The sequence below is a fragment of the Taudactylus pleione genome, unplaced genomic scaffold (assembly GCF_031769625.1).
Source record: "Taudactylus pleione unplaced genomic scaffold, aTauple2 ptg000824l, whole genome shotgun sequence".
Lineage (NCBI taxonomy): Eukaryota > Metazoa > Chordata > Amphibia > Anura > Myobatrachidae > Taudactylus > Taudactylus pleione.
In genome coordinates, this window is record NW_028285226.1 from 542,971 (window position 1) to 567,233 (window position 24,263).

At 47.3% G+C, this 24,263-nt stretch overlaps 1 pseudogene; it reads left to right on the forward strand.

Annotated features, from left to right (window-relative positions):
• The window catches only part of LOC148474641 (DNA repair and recombination protein RAD54-like), a 50,548-nt pseudogene that overhangs the window by 9,445 nt on the left and 16,840 nt on the right, over positions 1-24,263 (forward strand).

A 24,263-nucleotide genomic window follows, 5' to 3' on the forward strand; every position in this document is an offset into this window, starting at 1 on the left:
CATTCCTCTGTGGATTGAGGAGAATCTTCCAGAAGGATAACCATCTCTGCAATAATCCACCAATCAGGCTTGTACATTAGAGTGGCTTCCTTTTTACTAAGGAAGCCACTCCTTAGTAAAAAGCACATGGCAGCCCACCTGGAGTTTGACAAAATGCACCTGAAGGACTCTCTGGTCTGATGAGACAAAGATTGAACTCTTTGGCGTGAATGCCAGGTGTTATGTTGGGAGGAAACAAGGCACTGCTCATCACCAGGCCAATACTATCCCTACAGTGAAGCATGGTGGTGGCAGCATCATGCTGTGGGGATGTTTTTCAGTGGCAGGAACTGGGAGACTAGTCAGGATAGAGGGAAAGATGAATGCAGCAATGTACAGAGATATCCTGGATGAAAACCTTCTCCAAAGCGCTCTTGACCTCAGACTGGGGCGACGGTTCATTTTTCAGCAGGACAACGACCCTAAGCACACAGTCACGATATCAAAGGAGTGGCTTCCGGACAACTCTGTGAATGTCCATAAAGGGCCCAACCAGAGCCCAGACTTGAATCCGATTGAACATCTCTGGAGAGATCTGAAAATGGCTGTGCACCAACGCTTCCCATCCAACCTGATGGAGCTTGAGAGGTGCTGCAAAGAGGAATGGGCGAAACTGCCCTAAGATAGTTGTGCCAAGCTTGTGGCATCATATTCAAAAAGACTTGAGGCTGTAATTGCTGCCAAAGGTTGTGAATACGTATGTACGTGTGATTTCTTAGTTTGTTTGTTTTTTTTAATTAAATTTAAAAAAAAAAATTTTTTTATACATTGTCATTATGGGGTATTGTGTGTAGAATTTTGAGGACAAAAATTCATTTATTCCATTTTTGAAATAAGGCTGTAACACAACAAAATGTGAAAAAAGTGAAGCGTTGTGAATACTTTCTGGATGCACTGTATTTATATATAAGGATGTGATTCAAAAGGTCAACAATGGTCAACACCACTTGGCCAACATCAGAGCCTGCCCTAACCAATTTGGTGCCCTAGGCAAGATTTTGGCTGGTGCCCCCTAGCATATAATCCCACCATACTACACTCTCCACCACCTATTCATACATGATACTCAGTTCACACTCACCTCTTAGGTGTTCCCCTCTGTTCTTTCTTCCTCTTCTTCCTTCCTTAAGGAGTCTGGCAGAGGACATAAAATTGTGATTCATTTGCCCCCATTTTTTAATATATCTATTACCTATCTCTCTCTATAGATAGATACATATATAGCTACATGTACACACATACAGCACACACACTGATCTAGTTGCTGCCCACCTCACAGCACCACATACTGCCCCCTTCACTGCCACCTCACAGCATAGCACCCTTCTCAGCACAACACCCCTGGCCTCATCTAGTACCACTTTCCCAGCACAGCACCCCTGGCCTCATCCAGCTCCCCACATCCAGAATGGTAATGTCTAAATCCCCTTCCTAGAGAGGACCCTGATGTCATCAGCCAGTGTCCAGCATCATTCCCTACCATCCAAGTGGGCATAGAGGGGGAATGTAACCTTGTGGCTAGTGCAGCGAGCCTGCGAGGGGACACCTTTCTTCTTTAGTTGGCCTTAATGGGCATGGAACTGCACTTCCGCCCTCACTCACGTCACTTCCAGGTCCCTAGCATGAAGGGGGAAAAATAAGCTCTACCGGTATAGCTTCCCTGGCCTCATTATGCACCCCTTATCCAGCAGTCAGCACCCCTCAATCATTATGCACTCCTTTCCCAGCACAGTTAGCACCCCTCATTCAGCACAGCACCCCTGGCCTCATTAATTATGCTCCCCTTTGCCAGCACAGCACCCCTTAGTCATCCTGCACCCCTGGCAAGGCTGACCTCTATGCACCCCTTTCCCAACACAGTCAGCACCTCTCAATTCATCCAGAAGCACCTCTCTACTATCTAAGAGCTCAGCTAACTTATTTAGGGCCCCTAAGGACTTCGCTGTACCTCACCAGAGGGTTATGTATTTATAAACACCAGTGGCATTTATGTTTGTCCATATAATGCAGAGAGCGTCACAGTGAGGGCCATGTAATGCAGAGTGCGTCACAGTGAGGGCCATATATTCTAGAGTGTGTCACAGTGAGGGCCATAATATTGCAGAGTGCATCACAGTGAGGGCCATGTAATGCAGAGTGTGTCACAGTGAGGGCCATGTAATGCAGAGAGCATCACAGTGAGGGCCATGTAATGCAGAGTGCGTCACAGTGAGGGCCATATATTGCAGAGAGCATCATAGTGAGGGCCATGTAATGCAGAGTGCATTGCAGTGAGGGCCATGTATTGCAGAGTGCATCTCTGTGAGGGCCATATATTGCAGAGTGCTTCTCAGTGAGGGCCATATATTGCAGAGTGCATCACAGTGAGGGCCATACAATACAGAGTACGTCACAGTGAGGGCCATATAATGTAGAGTGCGTCACAATGAGGGCCATATAATGTAGAGTGCGTCACAGTGAGGGCCATATAATGAAGAGTGCGTCACGGTGAGGGCATTATAATGCAGAGTGCGTCACAGTGAGGGCCATATAAGGCAGAGTGCGTCACAGTGAGGGCCATAAAATGCAGAGTGCGTCACAGTGAGGGCTATATAATGCAGAGTGCGTCGTAGTGAGGGCCATATAATGCAGAGTGCGTCGCAGTGAGGGCCATATAATGCAGAGTGCATCACAGTGGGGGCCATATAAGGCAGAGTGTGTCACAGTGAGGGCCATATAATGCAGAGTGCGTCGCAGTGAGGGCCATATAATGCATAGTGCGTCGCAGTGAGGGCCATATAATGCAGAGTGCGTTGCAGTGATGGCCATATAAGGCAGAGTGCGTCACAGTGAGGGCCATATAATGCAGAGTGCGTCACAGTGAGGGCTATATAATGCAGAGTGCGTCACAGTGGGGGCTATAGATTGCAGAGTGCGTCACAGTGAGGGCCATATAAGGCAGAGTGTGTCACAGTGAGGGCCATATAAGGCAGAGTGTGTCACAGTGAGGGCCATATAAGGCAGAGTGCGTCACAGTGAGGGCTATATAATACAGAGTGTGTCACAGTTAGGATCATGTAAAGCAGAGAGCAGCGCAGTGAGCACCATATAACACAGAGAACAGTGATTAGTGACTCACATATAACTTATAACACAGATAATATAAACACACCCCTAACACACATACACATAAAGTGAAAACACCCCCCCACACACACACCACATTAATACACCACGAGTCCACTACCACCCCACCACACAGAAGTAAAATACACTCCAACTCCCCCCCTTCCCAGAAAAAAATCAAATACACCCCTCCCCATTACATACAGATACCACCCCCCTAGATGACACTGGCACTTATCTGTCCTGGAAGAGGATGTGTGGTCCCTGCTGGGGCTGGGCTCCATGGCACAGGAAGGAGAGGAGTCAAGAGACCCTGTGAGATGACAGGGGTTAGGGGGCGGAATCCCGTGCAGGGAAAGGAGTGTGCATGTAGAATAGACAGGAGGCGGAGACCCGAGGTTAGGGGGTGTGGTCTTGGGCAGGGAAACGAGTGTTCCTGTATTATAGACAGAGTGAGAGGAGGGGACAGGGACTCGGTGGAAGGGGATGGTCTCAGGTACAGTGACAGCCTGGTCAGAGTGAGCATAAGGGGAGGGCCCCCTCCAGGGGCTGGCTGGCAACTTTTGGCCTGGGGGGCAGACACAAGTGTGGCCCGATTTCTCCACCAGCGCATTGCAATGGAGAAAAGACACATGATAATAGTCTCTATAAGTAAGGTGTGCCTAATGTGGGTGTGCTTTAAATAATGTAGAGAGGTTTGCAGTGACAGCCAGGTTAGGGAGCATCGCAGTGACTGCCATATAATGTAGAGAGGTTCACAGGGACCATCAGATCAGGGAGTGTCGCAGATACATTATAATGCAGAGAGGTCGCAGTGAGCGTCAGATCAGCGAGAGTCGCAGTGATGTGCCATATAATGCAGAGAGGTCGCAGTGAGTGTCAGATCAGGGAGAGTCGCAGTGATGTGCTATATAATGCAGAGAGGTCGCAGTGACTGCCATATAATGCAGAGAGGTTCGCAGGGACCATCAGATCAGGGAGTTTCGCAGTGACATTATAATGCAGAGAGGTCGCAGTGAGCGTCAGATCAGGGAGAGTCGCAGTGACTGCCATATAATGCAGAGAGGTTGGCAGTAACCATCAGATCAAGGAGCGTTGCAGTGACTGCCATATAATGCAGAGAGGTTGCAGTGAGTATCAGATCAGGGAGAGTCGCAGTGATGTGCCATATAATACAGAGAGGCCCGCAGTGACCGTCAGATCAGGGAGAGTCGCAGTGATGTGCCATATAATACAGAGAGGCCCGCAGTGAGCATCAGATCAGGGAGAGTCGCAGTGATGTGCCATATAATACAGAGAGGTTTGCAGTGAGCATCAGATCAGGGAGAGTCCTTTAACGGACAAGCCAGCCGGCCTTTTACTTAAGGGACACAGGCGCACGCTTGTTCGCTGCTCCTTCGTTGATGCACATGCAGCCACAGTGCACACAATTCACAAACAGAAAAATATATATTTTTATTTTGTTTGGAGTGCCCTTTGGGGGTTACAGCACCCTTTAACGGACAAGCCAGCCGGCCTTTTACTTATGGGACACAGGCGCACGCTTGGCGCTGCTCCTTCGTTGATGCACGTGCAGCCACAGTGCTCACAATTCACAAACACAGAAAAAAATTTTTTTTTATTTTGTTTGTAGTGCCCTTTGGGGGTTACAGCACCCTTTAATGGACAAGCCAGCCGGCCTTTTACTTATGGGACACAGGTGCACGCTTGGCGCTGCTCCTTCATTGATGCACGTGCAGCCACAGTGCACACAATTCACAAACACAGAAAAATATATTTTTTTATTTTGTTTGGAGTGCCCTTTTTTAGGGGTTACAGCACCCTTTAGCAGTCAATCCAGCCGGCCCTTTATTTATGGGACACAGGCGCACACTTGGCACTACTTTGTTGATGCACGTGCGGCTACTACGCACACAATTCACAAACACAGAAAATATTTTTTTATTTTGTTTGGAGTGTACTTTGGGGGTTACAGCACCCTTTAGCGGTCAATCCAGCCGGCCCTTTATTTATGGGAAACAGGCGCACGCTTGGCACTACTTTGTTGATGCACGTGCGGCTACTGCGCACACAATTCACAAACACAGAAAATATTTTTTTATTTTGTTTGGAGTGTACTTTGGGGGTTACAGCACCCTTTAACGGACAAGCCAGCCGGCCCTTTACTTATGACACAGGCGCACGTTTGGCACTACTTTGTTGATGCACGTGCGGCTACTGCGCACACAATTCACAAACACAGAAAATATTTTTTTACTTTGTTTGGAGTGTACTTTGGGGGTTACAGCACCCTTTAGCAGTCAATCCAGCCGGCCCTTTATTTATGGGACACAGGCGCACGCTTGGCACTACTTTGTTGATGCACGTGCGGCTACTGCGCACACAATTCACAAACACAGAAAATATTTTTTTATTTTGTTTGGAGTGTACTTTGGGGGTTACAGCACCCTTTAACGGACAAGCCAGCTGGCCCTTTACTTATGACACAGGCGCACGCTTGGCACTACTTTGTTGATGCACGTGCGGCTACTGCGCGCACAATTCACAAACAAAAAAATATATTTTTTGATTTTGTTTGGAGTGCCCTTTGGGGGTTACAGCACCCATTAACGGACAAGCCAACCGGCCTTTTACTTATGGGACACAGGCGCACGCTTGGCACTACTTTGTTGATGCACGTGCGGCTACTGCGCACACAATTCACAAACACAAAAAAATATATTTTTTTATTTTGTTTGGAGTGCCCTTTGGGGGTTACAGCACCCTTTAGCGGTCAATCCAGCCGGTCCTTCATTTATGGGACACAGGCGCACGCTTGGCACTACTTTGTTGATGCACGTGCAGCTACTGCGCACATAATTCACAAACACAAAAAAATATATGTTTTTATTTTGTTTGGAGTGCCCTTTGGGGGTTACAGCTCCCTTTAACGGACAAGCCAGCCGGCCTTTTACTTATGGGACACAGGCGCACGCTTGGCGCTGCTCCTTTGTTGATGCACGTGCAGCCCACACACAATTCACAAACACAGAAAAAATATTTATTTTTTTACCACTTGGGGGGACACTGCACAGGACTTTGGAGTGGACACAGCCGCTATGGACAACTGACTGCACAACACAGTCCAGCCAGCCCCTATGGACTTTGAAGTAGTGGACACAGCCCCTATGGACAACAGCAGCACAGCGCAGCACAACACTACACTGCACTACACTACACAGCCCAGCCAGCCCTAACTCCCACCCTCCCTCTTCACTGTCCACAGCTGAGTGAGAAAATGGCGCCGACGCGGGTACCTTATATAGGATCCAAAACCCGCGAGACCCGGAAGGCAGGATGATGACGTTTTGCCTCAATTTCAGATCCGAGTCAGGCGGGAAAAGTCGAGCCTGACTCGGATCGGCCTCGGATCGGGGGGGCTCGGATTTCAGAAATCCGAACCCGCTCACCCCTAGTTGTAATATATGGTTGTTGCTAGAAACCTGTTTAAAATTCCTACTGATAAGTTATTACAGAGTCTGTAGATATTGTTCTCAATTATTACTGAGATTATAAAGTACAGTCCTCTTTATGGTGAGATGGCCCCTGAAGTATATCAGATTGCACATCTCTAAAAAGAGAGAAAGAAAAGGTGTATATTGCCAGTGGCGTAAAACTTTAGGTTCACATTAACAGTATAAATAAGTCCATAAACAACATTAAAAAGAGATAAAGGGGTCACACAGTGCAATTGTAAAAGTGTCTAACTATAACATACTTGCAAAAATGGATAAAGATTTAAATTAATTCCAGAAAATAACTGACAGTGTTGCCCCACAAATACTTTCAAGTGGACCTTTTTACATATAGCTGATTTATTCTTCTGTAGTAACGGACGTTACCCCTGACACCCCTAGTGGCATACCTCCCAACATGACCCTCTCCAGGAGGGACACGATGCTCTGGTCCTGGACTTCCCTGGTAAGAGGCGGGGCTGCAGCACAGTTCAAAATTCAAATAGGGGAACCGCACCAACTGTCATTTCACAGACTGCCAAACATCACTGGCTGGGACTCACTGGCAGTTGGGGTGACTCCCCTATTTGAATTTTGGACTGTACTGTAGCCCCACCTCTGGAGCCTCCACCAATCATAAATCACCAGGGAAGTCCAGGACCAGAGCATTGTGTCCCTCCTGGAGAGGGTCATGTTGGGAGCTATGCTAGTGGTACAGTAGGCACTGAACTCTGAACATTAGTGTAGCCAAGTATACTGTATGGCTAATAAAGAGGGATATATATAGTTATCTACCTAATTATCATTCACACTGCTTAAAAGTATAGGAGGATGTAGTAATTGTTTATTTAGTTATGTATGTGTATTGTTTAATACTATGTACTATGTAAAGTGTTATTTATTCATTTTATGAGGTAAACTTTATTAAATAAATGTATTTAATTTGTATGTAATACAGGGATAGTGTTTATACACTAAGCAGAAGCCATGGCAGGACTTATAAGCATACACGGTATGGGGTTGAGTAGGTTTAGAAGCCAGCCAATGGTGACAGGGGAGCAGGGAGAAATTTCTGGAAGCAGCATGAGCCAGCTGAGCAGGGGCTCATGCTCAGAGCTGGAAGGAGAGAGGGTGTGGCCTCCCGGGAAGGGCTATATAAGGAGAGAGGGTGTGGCCTCCCGGGAAGGGCTATATAAGGAGAGAGGGTGTGGCCTCCCGGGAAGGGCTATATAAGGAGAGAGGGTGTGGCCTCCCGGGAAGGGCTATATAAGGAGGGAGATCTGGCACTATCAGCTGACTGCTGTTCCCCCACGAGAGCTACACACTAGGGACTTGCCAGCACTGCCTAGTCTTAGAGAGGTAGTGGCAGTAGCTGGGAGCCCTGGGTGATTGAGGCCAGGGTGGGCTGTACCTATGGGAAGTGGCAGTGAGCAGCACTGGTGGGAGATTCAGTGTTGCTGTCACTGAGTCCCAGCAGAGGAAGCAGCATCAGAGGTGGGCTGATCCGGAAGTCCTGGCTCCCATCCAAGTGACAGGCAGAGCGAGGGAGAGAGAGAGCTGCAGCTACGGGGGTGTGGCTTAAGGCTGTCATTCCCCTGGTAACAGGCTAAGTGTCTGTGTGCACACAGAGCCTGCCCCAGCGGTGTCTGGATGGAGCTGACACTGAACACTGACAGGTGACTGATGACCCTGTCCCCCTCCCTGCAAGGCAACGTTATCTGGCAGCTGTGAGTAACTTAACTCCTGCACCAACACACTGAGGGCTAATTGTTAAGCAGTTAGCCCTGTACATTAACTAGCTGTAAGCCAAAGAGGGGAATTTACCCCTTAGGTACTGGACAGATACACTACTATAAAGGGAGTCTAAACACTATACCCTTCTATTCAGCATAGCGCTAAGGAGGAAGTCGGGGGAGCAATATTGTCAACTAATAAAAGGAAGGACTTGAAAGGTGTAGAGAACAGGCAACATAACACCCAGGACTGCCTTTATATACCTATAAGCCAAACACAAGTGATAGCGCATCAGCTGCAGTATAAGTCTCAGCAGCCAATGAGACCTGTAATACCATAAGGCTGGTGTTGGGAAATAGTAACTAAGGACCTCATTCACAGCCAGACGCTATTTGCACTCGCTCGTTCAGAAAAAGGGGCCGGATATTTAAATTGAGCGCTCGCTCTTTGCGGTCTGTTGACGCCTCTATGTCTGAGCGAGCGAACGAAATATGCGCTCGCTATTTTGTAAAGACGCCCCCTGGCCGTTCGCATTATACGTCATCTCCGCTATTTATTAGATTCATCGAGTACATCGAAAGGCGTCTGAACTGCTTGCCGTGCTTGTGGTTGGATTTTCCTACCGCAATCACTGCGAGCAGTTCAGGCTAAAAGACAACCAAGTGACGTGGTCAATGACGCTGCTTGGTTAATTATGCACACCCTTAAAATGCCCGTTTTGACCGTTAGGCACGCCTGCGTTCGGATCTCCACTCCCCGTTTTCAAGCACCTTCCCATGTTACCACCCACAAACGCCTCATTCTGTCACTCAAATTAGCAGGCATTCGCTATTTTGCGAACACACGATTTCCGACCGCACTGACTGGTTGGCGCATGCGCATTATGACCCATACGCATGCGCAGATGTGCGAACATCGCTCGGAGCGAACGAGCGGCCGCTTACGAGCGGCTCTGAATCAGGCCCTAAGTCCATATACATAACGTCCTGCTCTGGCTTCTGCCTTATGAACTAGCAGTAAAGTATTAACCCCTACAGCTTTGAAAGAACCCCTAAGTCAAAGTCCACTATAATTTATATGAACAACAAGCTTCAGGCCAAGAGATACAATTTAAAGGAACTTATATCTCTATCCACATATTAACCGGAGGTCAAGATAGCTACTAATAAACTTCAACTAACAAACTTTTCTCAAAGCCAGAAGACCTAGGGACTTACTTGGACTTTTCACTCTAATAGGGCCCATACACCTAAACGACCAGCATAAGATCAGATGAATGATACGTTTTCCCTACGATTCTCCCGGAGCTCCCTGGCAGTCCCTGCAGCATGTTTGTGGTTTTTCTATCACAGGATCAGTCGTAAGATCGATCCTTTGTCTCACGGGCTCATCAGGGGCTCATCAGGGAAACAGTCACTGAAATGACTTGAAATGCCACACGATGGATCGCATGAACAAAATAAACGGCACGATCCTCATATGGATACGATGGGCAAGATGTGCTGCACATATGATCAGCAGACACGATCGTACGAACAGCGGGAGCGCGCATCGGATCGTAAGTTACTAAAAAAAGACACAATTTTCACAAGATCCATCTTATGATTGCATGAAAATCGTGTAATCGTCCAGAAATCGTGTAGGTGTATGGGGGCCTTAAGGACACAAGTCTATTGGATGGCAATATAGGATAAAGTATAAAAGTATAGGTTCCATCTACTAGTTAATAACAATTGTATGTATTAAAGTGTATTGTGTAATGCATTGTATTGAGTGACCTTTATGTGTAATATATGAGAACTAACTACATTTGCTTAGGATAAAGAGAGGAAAACATATCTATGTATTTGTGAAGTTTATTTACCAGGAGGAGTGTCAGTAGAAATCCCGTGTGGTCCGGACCTGTGGAGAGAAGGAAGAAAGTTGGTAAACAAATAAAAAGGTGTAAGAATATATGTACACATAAGCATTGGTGCATAACATAACATCATAGTTGTGTAATATATTATTACCAATTATAGGAATATCAGTATGTTAGGCTTACCCAAGCAAGCCTGACTGAGTAACACTGCACACATAGCTTGGGTGGAGGCACTATTATATTAAACCCTGAATCAGGGTTACATTAGCGTCAGTATACAAAGTAATGGAGTACCGAAGGGTGTTTATATGAACGCATCCCTACTATGAACATATCCCTACAGATGTATCCTCATACACTGTAGCTCAAGTCGCGGCAAATAGCCCCCCTCTCTCACTCAAAATGTACATTTTATTCGTACAAATGAAGCAACTGGTAGCAACAAAAGCATTTTGCTAGCTTTTACTGATCAATGTGATGTGCGACATTTGTACCTCTGTGTGCGGCTGAGTCTGAATCTCTGTACAAAGTGCTACGATGCAGCGGCCGCAGCTTATTCTCACGCCGAGTCCTGTTCTGCTTCATCTGCCACTTTGTGTTTTAAAACTAATTCCTGTGCGGATAAAGTCGCAGCCAGCGTCACTAGTACACTTAGGTGTTTCCCTGCATATGCGAAGCGAATATGAAACACAGTTTAGCGTATAGACTCTTGGTGTATGAGGACACATCTGTATTTTCGGGGGGCCATCAGCGCGCGGATGGATTCGGATTGCATGGGATACTCTTCCCTTTTGGCCTGTCACATGCTCTGTAGGCTGTCACCAAGTTCACAGTGACTCTGGTCTCTCCCACCATTCATGATCATTCTGTACACAACTTCTCCATCTCCTCAATTCTACTTACCAAATCCACTGGGGGATCCCCTAACACCTCAGCATAGTGCCAAGGAATGGAGACGTGGCTTATTTCCAGGAAACATTTATCTGCCAGCTGTTTAAGCTGCCATTTATGCTGTATTTATTCTATAAAAGACAAAGCAATTGAGGCCTGTGCCATGGTTACATTCTATCTGAACTTTCCTTTGCTATGTTGTTGGTGAAGCTGAAGAACCTAATGTGACTGTTGCAGGGTCATTGACTGAAGAACTCCGAAAACCAAACATATCAAGCCCTAAACAGCCTCAAGACCTCTCGGCGAGTCCTCATCTCCGTAACCCCCATTCAGAATGACCTACTGGAATACTTCAGCTTAGTTCACTTTGTCAACGCCGGGATTCAACGCCGGGATCCTTGGTAAGAGATTCCGCAGTCTTACTACAACATTTTCATTGTGTCCTAATACTAAGCACAGTGGACACTGAAATGACACATGCGCTTTGCTGTGGCACGAAATGGACAGGAGGCATCACCCGGTATGCAGTCGGGAAGCCGGCGGACCTAATCCCGACAGCCGGCTTCCCGTCTGTCATATCCCGGCAAGGGTCTAAAGACAGGCGTCGATATGACGACGCCTGTCATTAGACATACGCCGGGAGCCCGACGCCCGGCATCCTGATCGAAGGGACGCCAAGTGCGGATAGCCGAGGGGAGGGTTAGGTTTAGGGTTCCCGGGGGAAGACTTAGGGTTAGGCAGCCCCCCTGGGAGGCAAGGTTTAGGCTAGGGGAAGGAGGGGGTTAGGGTTAGGCACCCCCCGGGGGACTTAGGTTTAGGCAGCGGGGAAGGGGAGGTTAGGCTTAGGCACTTAGAGGGGGGAGGTTAGGGTTAGGCACCCCTAAGGGTGGGTTAAGGGGGGGAATTAGGTTAGCTAATACTTACCTGAGGACGATCAGGATTTCCGCTGGTGTCGAGATTCCAACCGCTGGACATGCATCCAGCGGTAAATCATACTGATTCCCATCACCCTCCCTCTTGGCTAATGCCATTGTTTATACCCTGTCAACAGGGACAGCCCAGGAGTTTAAGAAATGTTTTGAAGTCCCCATCCTGAAAGGCAGAGATGCTGACTGCAGCGATGCCGACCGAGAAAAAGGCGAAGAGAAGCTGATAGAGCTGATTGGTGTTGTAAACAGCTTCGTTATTGTCTATATTCTGATGAAGGTCAGCTTCTTTCCTGATGGCTCTGATCAGGATCGGAGGGTTCTAGGCTCCCACCAGAAATGATAGGTCCCTTCTTTATCTAACCCTCGCTTCCCTATTTCTTGATTTCCCCCAGACAGTATTAGTTCCCTACCCTACCTTCCTCACTTTATTACTGTAATATGTAGTGTGAAGAAAATGTTTTATATACAGCTTCATGCACGTCCTAAAGCCAAGTGTGTGTGTGTATATATATATATACAGTCAGGTCCATAAATATTGGGACATTGACAGAATTTTCAGATTTTGGCCTCTATTCACCACCACAATGGTTTTAAAATGAAACAAACAAGATGTACTTTAACTGCAGACTTTCAGATTTAATTTGAGGGTAATTACATCCAAATCGGGTGAACGGTGTAGGAATTACAACAGTTTCAATATGTGCCTCCCACTTTTTAAGGGGCCAAAAGTAATGGGACTATCAACTCAAAAGCTATTTCATGGACAGGTGTGGGCTAGTCCCTCGTTATTTCATTATCAATTAAGCAGGTAAAAGGTCTGGAGTTGATTCTAGGTGTGACATTTGCATTTGGAATCAGTTGCTGTCAACTCTGAATATGAGATCCAAAGAGCTGTCACTATCAGTGAAGCAAGCCATCATTAGGCTGAAAAATCAAAACAAACCCATCAGAGAGATAGCAAAAACATTAGGTGTGGCCAAATCAACTGTTTGGAACATTCTTAAAAAGAAAGAACGCACCGGAGAGCTCGGCAACACCAAAAGACCCGGAACACCACGGAAAACAACTGTGGTGGATGACAAAATAATTATTTCCCTGGTGAAGAAAAACCCCTTCACAACAGTTGGCCAAATCAAGAACACTCTCCAGGAGGTAGATGTATATGTATCAAAGTCAACAATCAAGAGAAGACTTCACAAGAGTGAATATAGAGGGTTCACCACAAGATGAAAACCATTGGTGAGCCACAAAAACAGGAAGACCAGATTAGAGTTTGCCAAACATCATCTAAAAAAGCCATTACAGTTCTGGAACAACATTCTATTGACAGATGGGACAAAGATCAACTTGTACCAGAGTGATGTGAAGAGAAGAGTATGGAGAAGGAAAGGAACTGCTCATGATCCAAAACATACCACCTCATCAGTGAAGCATGGTGGTGGTAGTGTCATGGCGTGGGCATGTATGGCTGCCAATGGAACTGGTTCCCTTGTATTTATTGATGATGTGACTGCTGACAAAAGCAGCAGAATGAATTCTGAAGTGTTTCAAGCAATATTATATGCTCATATTCAGTCAAATGCTTCAGAATTCATTGGACAGCGCTTCACAGTGCAGATGGACAATGACCCGAAGCATACTGCAAAAGCAACCAAAGAGTTTTTTAAGGCTAAAAAGTGGAATGTTATGCAATGGCCAAGTCAATCCTCTGACCTGAATCTGATTGAGCATGCATTTCACTTGATGAAGACAAAACTGAAGGGAAAATGCCCCAAGAACAAGCAGGAACTGAAGGCATTTGCAGCAGAGGCCTGGCAGAGCATCACCAGGGATGAAACCCAGCGTCTGGTGATGTCTATGCGTTCCAGACTTCAGGCTGTAATTGCCTGCAAAGGATTTGCAACAAAGTATTAAAAAGTGAAAGTTAGATTTAGGATTGTTTAGTTTGTCCCATTACTTTTGGCCCCTTAAAAAGTGGGAGGCACATATAGAAACCGTTGTAATTCCTACAACGTTCACCTGATTTGCATGTAATTACCCTCAAATTAAATCTGAAAGTCTGCAGTTAAATCACATCTTGTTTGTTTCATTTCAAAGCCATTGTGGTGGTGAATAGAGGACAAAATATGAAAATTCTGTCAATGTCCCAATATTTATGGACCTGACTGTATATATATATATATATATATATATATATATATATATATAATATATGACAAGAGCTATATTAAACCCTAGGGCACATGCAAATCACTGAAATATGAAAGAGCATTGTAGCTTTAAAATAGAATGTGTGTAGATTACAAGTTAAAGGGGCAGTGCTACAGTTTATGGCTTACTTGAGCAATGAGCAGCTGAACAATACAGTAACTATGCAAATGAACATTAACTATGTTAATTATTGCTTGGTGACTAGGCTGCGGTCTCTTGTGCCAGGGGGGATACGTTTAGGAAGCCGGTGGCCGCAATACCAACCGCCGGCTTCCCGAATCCTCAATCCCGGCTAGGGTTAAATGACAGGCGTCTAAAATCTAGACGCCTGTAATTTTTCCGATGCCGGGAGACAGGCGCCTGGCATCTCGATCGAAGAGATGCCGGGTGCCGTGAGCGGGAGGGCTAAGTTTTTATCGCACCCAGGGGGGATTTAGGATTAGGCACCCCCCCGGGAGGGTTAGGCTAGGGGGAGGGAGGGTTAGGCACCCCCGGGGGGGACTTAGGGTTAGGCACCCCCCCAGGGGACTTAGGTTTAGGCAGCGGGGAAGGGGGGGTTAGGGTTAGGCACTTAGAGGGGGGAGGTTAGGGTTAGGCACTTGGGGGGGGGGTGTTAGGGTTAGGCACCCCTAAGGAGGGTTAGGGGGGTAGGTTAGGTTAGTTTTTACTTACTTTAGGAACGATCAGGATTTCCAGCGCTGTCGGCCTTCCGCTGCCGGGCTCTGCTCTTTTGTCAGGCTGCCGCTGCCAGGAATCGAACTGCCGGCCATGCGGCAGCCGGTATTTCATACTGAATGCGTGCCAGGGCCTCCAGTCTATGTGTCACTGCCGCTACTTCCTCACCATAGAGATGCCCAAACATTCCTGGGGAGGTGCCGCATAACATGCCAATTTCTGGCTCCGCCTCTAGTGTGTCTGAGCCTCTATCTTTATACAGTCTGGGGTGTTTGCTGTCTGCGTTATATTTGTTGTATCCTATATGATTGGAACATAGATTATTACATGTTCTAGGTGTCTCATAAGAAGAACATCCGATATCCTCTCCAAGTACCTGCCTGTCAAGATAGGGTTTGCTGCAGATAAATATTTCCATGTATAAATCTATCTCTTGTGCCAGGGCCTCCAGTCTATGTGGCACTGCCGCTACTTCCTCACCATAGAGATGCCCAAACATTCCTGGGGTGGTGCCGCATAACCTGCCTGTCAAGATAGAATACGGTAAGTGGTTTGCTGCAGGTAAATATTTCCATGTATAAATCTATCTCTAGGGACAGGCCCCAGTGGGGGTCTGTTCCTGCACACTAGGCAAGGCTCTTGTACGCTCATACAGGGTTGACGACTTTGTGTGTTCCAGGTTGACGCCGCTGCAATCCGAACTATACAAACTATTCCTAAAATAAGCAAAACCAGCAGAGGAGCTGACATCAGGCAAAATGAGCGTCCTCCATCACCTCTCTGAAAAAGCTTTGTAATCGTAAGTACCGCACATAAGAATACACTGTCAGGTGCTTTGTGCAGGAACTGTATACTCCATGTGCAATTCCAGAATAACACACATAGAAAAGTGAGTCTCCGTGTCAAGTGCTTTGTGCAGGAACTGTATTACTCTACACAGCCAGAGGGCCTGATTCTGAGTTGCACGCACTGGTGATGTCGGCCGTAGCTGCGCATGTGTCTTAAGTGGCACCGTGCATATGTCTAGATTGCGTTTGTAAAGAGTCACAGTTGCAGTCAGATGCATACACACAGAAGTGTATTGGACATTCCTGGACGGTGACTGGGAGGTGGCAATATAGACGCACAGGGGTGGTCCGTCCGATGGACATGTTATGGGAGTGTCACGGGTGTATTGGTGGGTTGTGTGCACCAATCGGTATTCAGCATCTACAGACGCGGATAGTGGGTCCTTGCACGTTCGTACACACTGATGTACACTAGGGAAGGGCTTTGTATCGGCCTTTGCATAGTCGCAGACGGGCGACCAGCAAAAGACACGGACGCAGCTGCGTCTGACTCAGACTGGACCCCAGAATTAGTACCACACAAAGAGGATACACTCAGTGTAAGGTGCTGTGTGCAGGAACTGTATATCCCTATTCACAAAGCCAGAATATAAGAACTGCACTTAGAGAATACATTCAGGGGCTGACTTGGAATTGCATGTAAATCTGTTTTGGGGATGGATCTTAGCAATCCTACGTACTGTGCGTGCTCCATAGCTGAGCATACATAACGCCGAGCAGCTACAGGCCATTCAGGGTCATGCGCATCTCCACTTGTGGGTGAAACTGGACAGCAATTGGGCATTCGCATGTAGGCTAATTGTTCCCAGCGAGTGCTGTGAGCGTATAGGCAGAACTGCAGGCTTTTCAGAACTAAGCGTATATCAGACGGCTCTCTAGCCACAGATATAGGACTGGTGCAATTGCGCTGATGGTGATGATGGCGACTCTCACAGGCCGATGGATAGGAACGATGCGGCTAAGTCTGAATGCGCACATTTATTTCTGGGCATGCAGTGTGGCCACATCTATCCGGAGTATCGCACATTAAGAACACACTTAGGGGTATATTTACTAAAGGGAGAGTTTTTAGAAGTGGAGATGTTGCCCATAGCAACCAATCAGATTCTAGCTATTCTCTTTTAGAAGGTGATAGTTAAATGTTAAGTAGAATCTGATTGGTTACTATGGGCAGAAGCAAAGGGAGTGTCTCCGAACAGGCAATTGAATATAATCATAGCCAGAGTATAATATTTCATCACAAAAACGATAGATGAGTCGTCCTATATGTCCAACGTGTGAATACCAGCAACATATAAAGCTGGTGGTGCTCCCCTAGAGTTTGGTAACGATATGGCACAAAGGGGAAAAGAGAACTCTCTCTTTTCTGGGGGCACAAACTTAGTTTCATCTGTTAAAAACCGTTTTTGTTATGTTGCATTATTAAAACAAAACCTATATTTTCAAAATCCCAGGGATGATTGCCCTGGGGAACTGTTATGATCAATTTTTGACGTCCTTTATCATTTTCCTTTTGTGATTCTCTGTATGTGCTTTACATTTTGAAAATATATGTTTTTTTTAATAATGCAACATAACTGTTTTTAACAGATGAAACTAATGGTGCATACACACGGTCAGATCAAACAACGATAAAGATATTGTTTTCTGATCGTTATCGAACATCCAGGACAGCACCAACCCCTAAATGACTAAACGGTTGATCGCGGGTCCCTATAGTAACCTGGTCGATATAGCCCAGGTTGGACTGCATGCACGGGCGATGGTCGCTATCGTCCATCCGTGCCCGCGTATCGTCCGTCGTTTGGGGGTTGGTAGGGGCTAAAATATGGACGATATAAACGATCAAACCATAACCTATTTTGTTATCGTTTATATCGACCAGCTAAATATGACCGTGTTTGTGCCCCCAGAAAAAACGTTTTCTTTTTCCGCCTTTGTACAATATGGTTACTATGGGCAACCTCTCCATTTCTCAAACCTCTCACTTTAGTAATTATACCTCTTAGTGTAAGCTGCTGGGTGCAGGAACTGTTTCCCCCATCTGCAGTGACAGGACGTGAGTACTGCACATAGGTAATACTCGCAGTATCGGGTGCTGTGTGCGTGGGAATTGTACCCTCCATCTTTACCTCCTCATCTGCGTGCCCAGAATGTGATTCTTGCATATAGAGAGTACACCTGGGGGCTGGTGCATGGGCACAAATTATTCCTTTAAACAGTGCAAGTAGAGAGATCGTATTTCCACCCATATGCAGAGTTCAGGATGAGTTCAGGTCGATAAAAGTAGCATATGCGTTTGGATTACGCCAGGAAAACAACACAGACCCGAACGTTCCACTTATGCCCAGGTCATAAACCTTTTTCTTTTATGTGGAACATATGCACTTACTATTAGATATCAATGAAACTGCTGAAATCTCTCTAATACAGCAGAAACCAGTCCCTATCTAGAGAAAAACAAATATGCTTAAATGCCCTCATATGCAATATCCATGCTCTAGTGACGAAGAAAGCACCAATCAGTGTTAGAGGAGTGTTTCCTAACAGCCAATCATGAGTGTTGTGCTAGAGCCAATGACCATCATCATCGGGTAATAGCACCTGACCCCCCGCAAATGACCCGGCTTCTCCAGGAACCATATGTTCAGATTTATGTGAGCACGCCCTTACTGTACGTGGCTTATGTTAGAGCGCATATCCAGGAGCAGGCCACCGCAGGCAGGCATATGAACGTCATGGGTGCATGCACATTAGCACGTGCAGAGGGATTCCATGCAAGATACGCTACGATGGTATAGTACTCTGGGCCTGATTCAGACCTGCTCACAAGCGCATTGTGCTCGCAAGCGGGTCGATGGTGGCCCAGTGCGCACGCACGGCATGTGAACTGCGCGTGCGCGAGCCCCGGAGCGAGCGCAAAAAGTGTCTCGCTCCGGGACTCACTACAAAAGGGGCGGCTGTCGATGTTGATCGACAGCTTGCCCCATTTTGTAGGCGTGGCGGGGGGATGGCTTCACAGACGGAGTCGTTCCCATGCGAACGCCTGCCGTTTGTGGGCGGCCCCACTGACATCACCAGTGATGTCAGTGAGAGAGCTTCCAGCTCTATTTGAGCCAGAAACTCTCTGGGGCTTGTGGCCACGAGACCCTACCACAAGGGTCTCGTCGCAAGCCTGATGGTCGCAATGGTCAAGACCATCGCGACCATCATCGTGGCCGCTTGCAATAGCTGTGGGTGTTAACCCACAGCTATGCGAGCGGCCAAGAGACCACAACTAAAAAAACCTGCGCCCGCCCTGATTCAGAGCGAGCGCTCGCTTTTTGCGAGCGCCTCTGAATCAGGCCCTCTGTTTAAGCTCCTTGGTGTCAGATGCTGTGTGGAGGAACGGTCTACCCCCATCTGCAGCAGCAGCATTTTCAATGGGGGTTTGTCCACAAATGATCGTTGTGTTTACTTTGCAGACCCCGCTCTGATCTATGACAAGTGTGTGGAGGAAGAGGACGGCTTTCAGGGGGCTCTGAACTTCTTCCCCCCTGGATACAGCACAAAGGCTGTGGAGCCTCAGCTATCAGGTGAGCTGAAGGTTTGCTTCCGCCTTCTTCCATGTGAGCAGCGCCGCTCAGAGGTTGTACATTCATACTGGAATCAGGCAGAGTAAATCTAATTATCTTATTATCAGACCCAGTAACTCAGGTAAGTGTTTTATTTCCAGGTAAAATGCTGGTGTTGGATTATATCCTGGCTGTAACCCGGAGTACAAGCAGCGACAAGGTTGTCCTGGTCTCTAACTACACGCAGACACTGGACTTGTTTGAGAAACTCTGCAGAACGAGGAGGTAATAAAATGCCACCCACTCTCCTCCTTTTCCCTGCTAGCATCCGTTAGTGGACTGCACCTCTGACAACTGTCAGTTCGAAGGGAAAGATGCAAAATGTGTGTGCACAGTCTGTCTGTACTATGGCCCTCATTCAGAGCCGTACGCTCTGAGCAGAGCGCACGCTCTGAATGAGGGCCATCCTCCATAACTATGGAGCGTCCTCCTGGACGCTCGTATAGCTGTGGGTCACCACCCACAGCCTATACGAGCGTGCAGTTTGATGGCCGCGATGGTCTTGACCATCGCAACCATCGAAACTGCGAGCCGGAGCCTGCGGTTGAGGTTTTCAACCGCAAGGCCCCGAGTGATTTTGGCTCTATCAGAGCCAAAATCACTCCCACTGACATCACTAGTGATGTTAGTGGGCCGGCTTCTGGCGGTAGGCGTTCCCTTAGGAACGCCCCCGTCAGGGAGGCACGCCCACCAAACGGGGCGTGCTGTCAATCAACATCGACAGCATGCCCCCTTTGATCAGACACAACGAGCGAAGGAAAGTCCTTCGCTCGTCGCGTCTGGCGCATGCGCACGACGGAGCTCCCTCCGTCGTGCGCATGCTCAGTGCAGAACATCGACCCACTTGCGAGCGGACAGCCGCTCGCGAGTGGGTCTGAATCAGGCCCTATGTGTGTACAGTCTCTGTGCCGTGTGTTTTTGTAAAGTCGCTCTATGGTGCGTGTGAGTGTGTGTACAGATGCCCTGGGCCAGGTGTATGTACAGTTAGTCTGTGCCGCCAGCGCACTGCAGTTCACACTCTCTGCCCCAGGAACTGTCTGATCGAAGGGAAAGATGCAAAATGTGTGTGAGTCGCTGTGTGTGTACAGTCTCTGTACAGTGTATACAGCCTGTCTGTTCCGTGTGTACAGTCACTCTATGCCATGTGTGTGTATAATCGCTCTGTGCTTTGTGTGTGTGTATGTATGTGCAGTCACTCTTGTGTATGTGTACAGTCGAGCTGTGCAGTTTGTGTACAATCTGGAGGGCCTGTGTGTACAATTGCTCTGGGACACCTGTGTGTACAGTCTCTGTGATGCCGGTGTGTGTACAGTTGCTCTGTGATGCCCTACGTACAGTCTCTGTGATGTGTCTGTACAGTCACTCTGGGACACCTGTGTTTACAGTCTCTGATGCCAGTGTGTGTACAGTTGCTCTGTGACGTGTGTGTACAGTCTCTCTGTGATGCCTGTGTGTACAGTCGCTCCTATGAAGTGTGTGTACAGTATCACTGTGACGCGCGTGTGTACAGTCTCTTTGTGACGCGCGTGTTTACAGTCTCTGTGACGCCGGTGTGTGTACAGTCTCTGTGACGTGTGTGTACAGTCGCTCTGTGATGTGTGTGTACAGTCGCTCTGTGCCATGTCTGTGGAACAGTGAGCACATTGAGGGACACATGCCAAATACTTTGAACTTGTTTTATTTGGAGTTATCCTTCTGTGAATTAACTTTAAGCGATATCTCTGCTGTCCAGGTATTTGTACTTACGTCTGGATGGAACAATGTCTATTAAGAAGCGAGCAAAGATAGTGGAGAAATTTAACAACCCCTCGGTATGTCCTGTGTGTGATATTTGGGTTGTGGCGCTAGAGATAAATTCAGGCCCTTTGACTGATTCATAGATGTTTGTAAAATATTTGGGCACTGGCTACGTTCTCTGACTTGTGGGTCAACAGGGGGCGGTCTCCCTAGTAAGAACTAATAATCAGGTGACCCACATGTCATGACTTATTTGTGTCACAATATCAGGCTGGATGTGTCTCAGAATATACAACTGTGATTATTGTGGTATATGGGACCCTGTGGGTGTCTGTCACCCAATCTGATGCACTGAGGCCCTGATTCAGAGCCAGACGGTCTGACAGAGCGCTCACTCTGAATCAGGGCCGTCCCTCTGAATTTAAGAGCGGCCTCCTGGCCGCTCGCATAGCTCTGGGTGACCACCCACAGCTATAGCGAGCGGCCAAAATGATGGCTTGCGACGAGACCCTTGTGGTAGCGTCTCGTCTGCTGCAAGCCCTGGAGTGTTTTTGGCTCTATCAGAGCCAAAAGCACTCCCACTGACATCACTAGTGATGTCAGTGGGGCCGGCCCCAGACGGTAGGCATTCCCATGGGCAATCACCATCGACAGCACACCCCCTTTGGTGAGAGACCTATAACGACGGCTTGGCCGTCGTTATTCGGGTCTCGCGCATGCGCACGATGGAGCCGCCTCCGTCGTGCACATCGCACTTGGCCAACATCGACCCGCTTGCCAGCGCTCAACGCTCGCGAGCGGGTCTGAATCAGGCCCTGAATCCAGTATTCTCCCCTCCTGTGTTACTTAGTGTAAGCACTGTATTCTCCCCTCCTGTATCATTTAGCGTAAGCACAGTATTCTCCCCTCCTGTGTCTCTTAGCGTAAGTACAGTATTCTCCCCTCCTGTGTCACTGAGTGTAAGTACGGTATTCTCCCCTCCTGTGTCACTTAGTGTAAGTACGGTATTCTCCCCTCCTGTGTCACTTAGTGTAAGCACGGTATTCTCCCCTCCTGTGTCACTTAGTGTAAGTACGGTATTCTCCCCTCCTGTGTCACTTAGTGTAAGTACGGTATTCTCCCCTCCTGTGTCACTTAGTGTAAGCACGGTATTCTCCCCTCCTGTGTCACTTAGTGTAAGTACGGTATTCTCCCCTCCTGTGTCACTTAGTGTAAGCACAGTATTCTCCCCTCCTGTGTCACTTAGTGTAAGTACGGTATTCTCCCCTCCTGTGTCACTTAGTGTAAGAACGGTATTCTCCCCTCCTGTGTCACTTAGTGTAAGCACGGTATTCTCCCCTCCTGTGTCACTTAGTGTAAGCACTGTATTCTCCCCTCCTGTGTCACTTAGTGTAAGCACGGTATTCTCCCCTCCTGTGTCACTTAGTGTAAGCACGGTATTCTCCCCTCCTGTGTCACTTAGTGTAAGTACGGTATTCTCCCCTCCTGTGTCACTTAGTGTAAGCACGGTATTCTCCCCTCCTGTGTCACTTAGTGTAAGCACTGTATTCTCCCCTCGTGTGTCACTTAGTGTAAGCACTGTATTCTCCCCTCCTGTGTCACTTAGTGTAAGTACGGTATTCTCCCCTCCTGTGTCACTTAGTGTAAGTACGGTATTCTCCCCTCCTGTGTCACTTAGTGTAAGTACGGTATTCTCCCCTCCTGTGTCACTTAGTGTAAGCACGGTATTCTCCCCTCCTGTGTCACTTAGTGTAAGTACGGTATTCTCCCCTCCTGTGTCACTTAGTGTAAGTACGGTATTCTCCCTTCCTGTGTCACTTAGTGTAAGTACGGTATTCTCCCCTCCTGTGTCACTTAGTGTAAGCACTGTATTCTCCCCTCCTGTGTCACTTAGTGTAAGCACTGTATTCTCCCCTCCTGTGTCGCTTAGTGTAAGTACAGTATTCTCCCCTCTTGTGTCACTTAGTGTAAGTACGGTATTTTCCCCTCCTGTGTCACTTAGTGTAAGTACGGTATTCTCCCCTCCTGTGTCACTTAGTGTAAGCACGGTATTCTCCCCTCCTGTGTCATTTAGTGTAAGTACGGTATTCTCCCCTCCTGTGTCACTTAGTGTAAGCACAGTATTCTTCCCTCCTGTGTCACTTAGTGTAAGTACGGTATGAATATGTGGTGAATAGGTCCTATGCTATTGCTTATTTGCACTGGTATTTATTGTAATCCATCTATTGTGCCAGCTTGTCCTGTCTGCCAGGGTACATGTACTATAATTGAGAATGAGTCCGGCTCTGATCCCATAACTTTATGTGATTTGTTTTTGCCAGAGCCCGGAGTTTGTCTTCATGCTGAGCAGTAAGGCCGGGGGTTGCAGTCTCAATGTGATTGGAGCCAACAGACTGGTGATGTTTGACCCAGACTGGAACCTGGATAATGATGAGCAGGCAATGGCGCAGGTGTGGCGAGATGGGCAGAAAAAGACCTGTTATATCTACCGGCTGCTCTCGGTAACATCACTGTCTCCTATATCTGATTTACAGCTTATACACTGATCCTTCAGACAACTAGATACTAAAATAAAAAAACTCTTGTGAATAAAATTTGCCTCATTGGAGTTGGGCTGAAGATTATTGCACATTTCTCCAGCCGAGTTGACTTAAGTGTTCCCAGTCCTACCATAAATGCACCATACAAGAGAATGAATTTGCCTGTTCCATAAAGTCAGCAAAATGTGAATTCACAAATAATGCAGAACGGTAAAAGCTGGGAACTAATAACCGTGACCCACATGTCAGAGCTTATTTGTGTCACAACATCAGGCTGGATGTGTCTAAGAATATACAACTATGATTATTGTGGTATATGGGACCCTGCGGGTGTCTGTCACCCAATCTGATGTGCTGGATCCAGCTCTGATTCCACATTACAGTAGGATTGGCATAAGCTGTGGCACCATGTTCCTAAGGATGGCGGCAGCATAAGCTTTGGCACCAGTGCTCATACTTAATAATATATATATAAAGCTAATTTTAAGAGTGTAGTAATGATAAATGGTCCTAAGTACTATCGATACCTAATTAAAACCTCTATGCAGTCCTGTCTATACCTTCTAAAATTGTTGCTATTTAGCG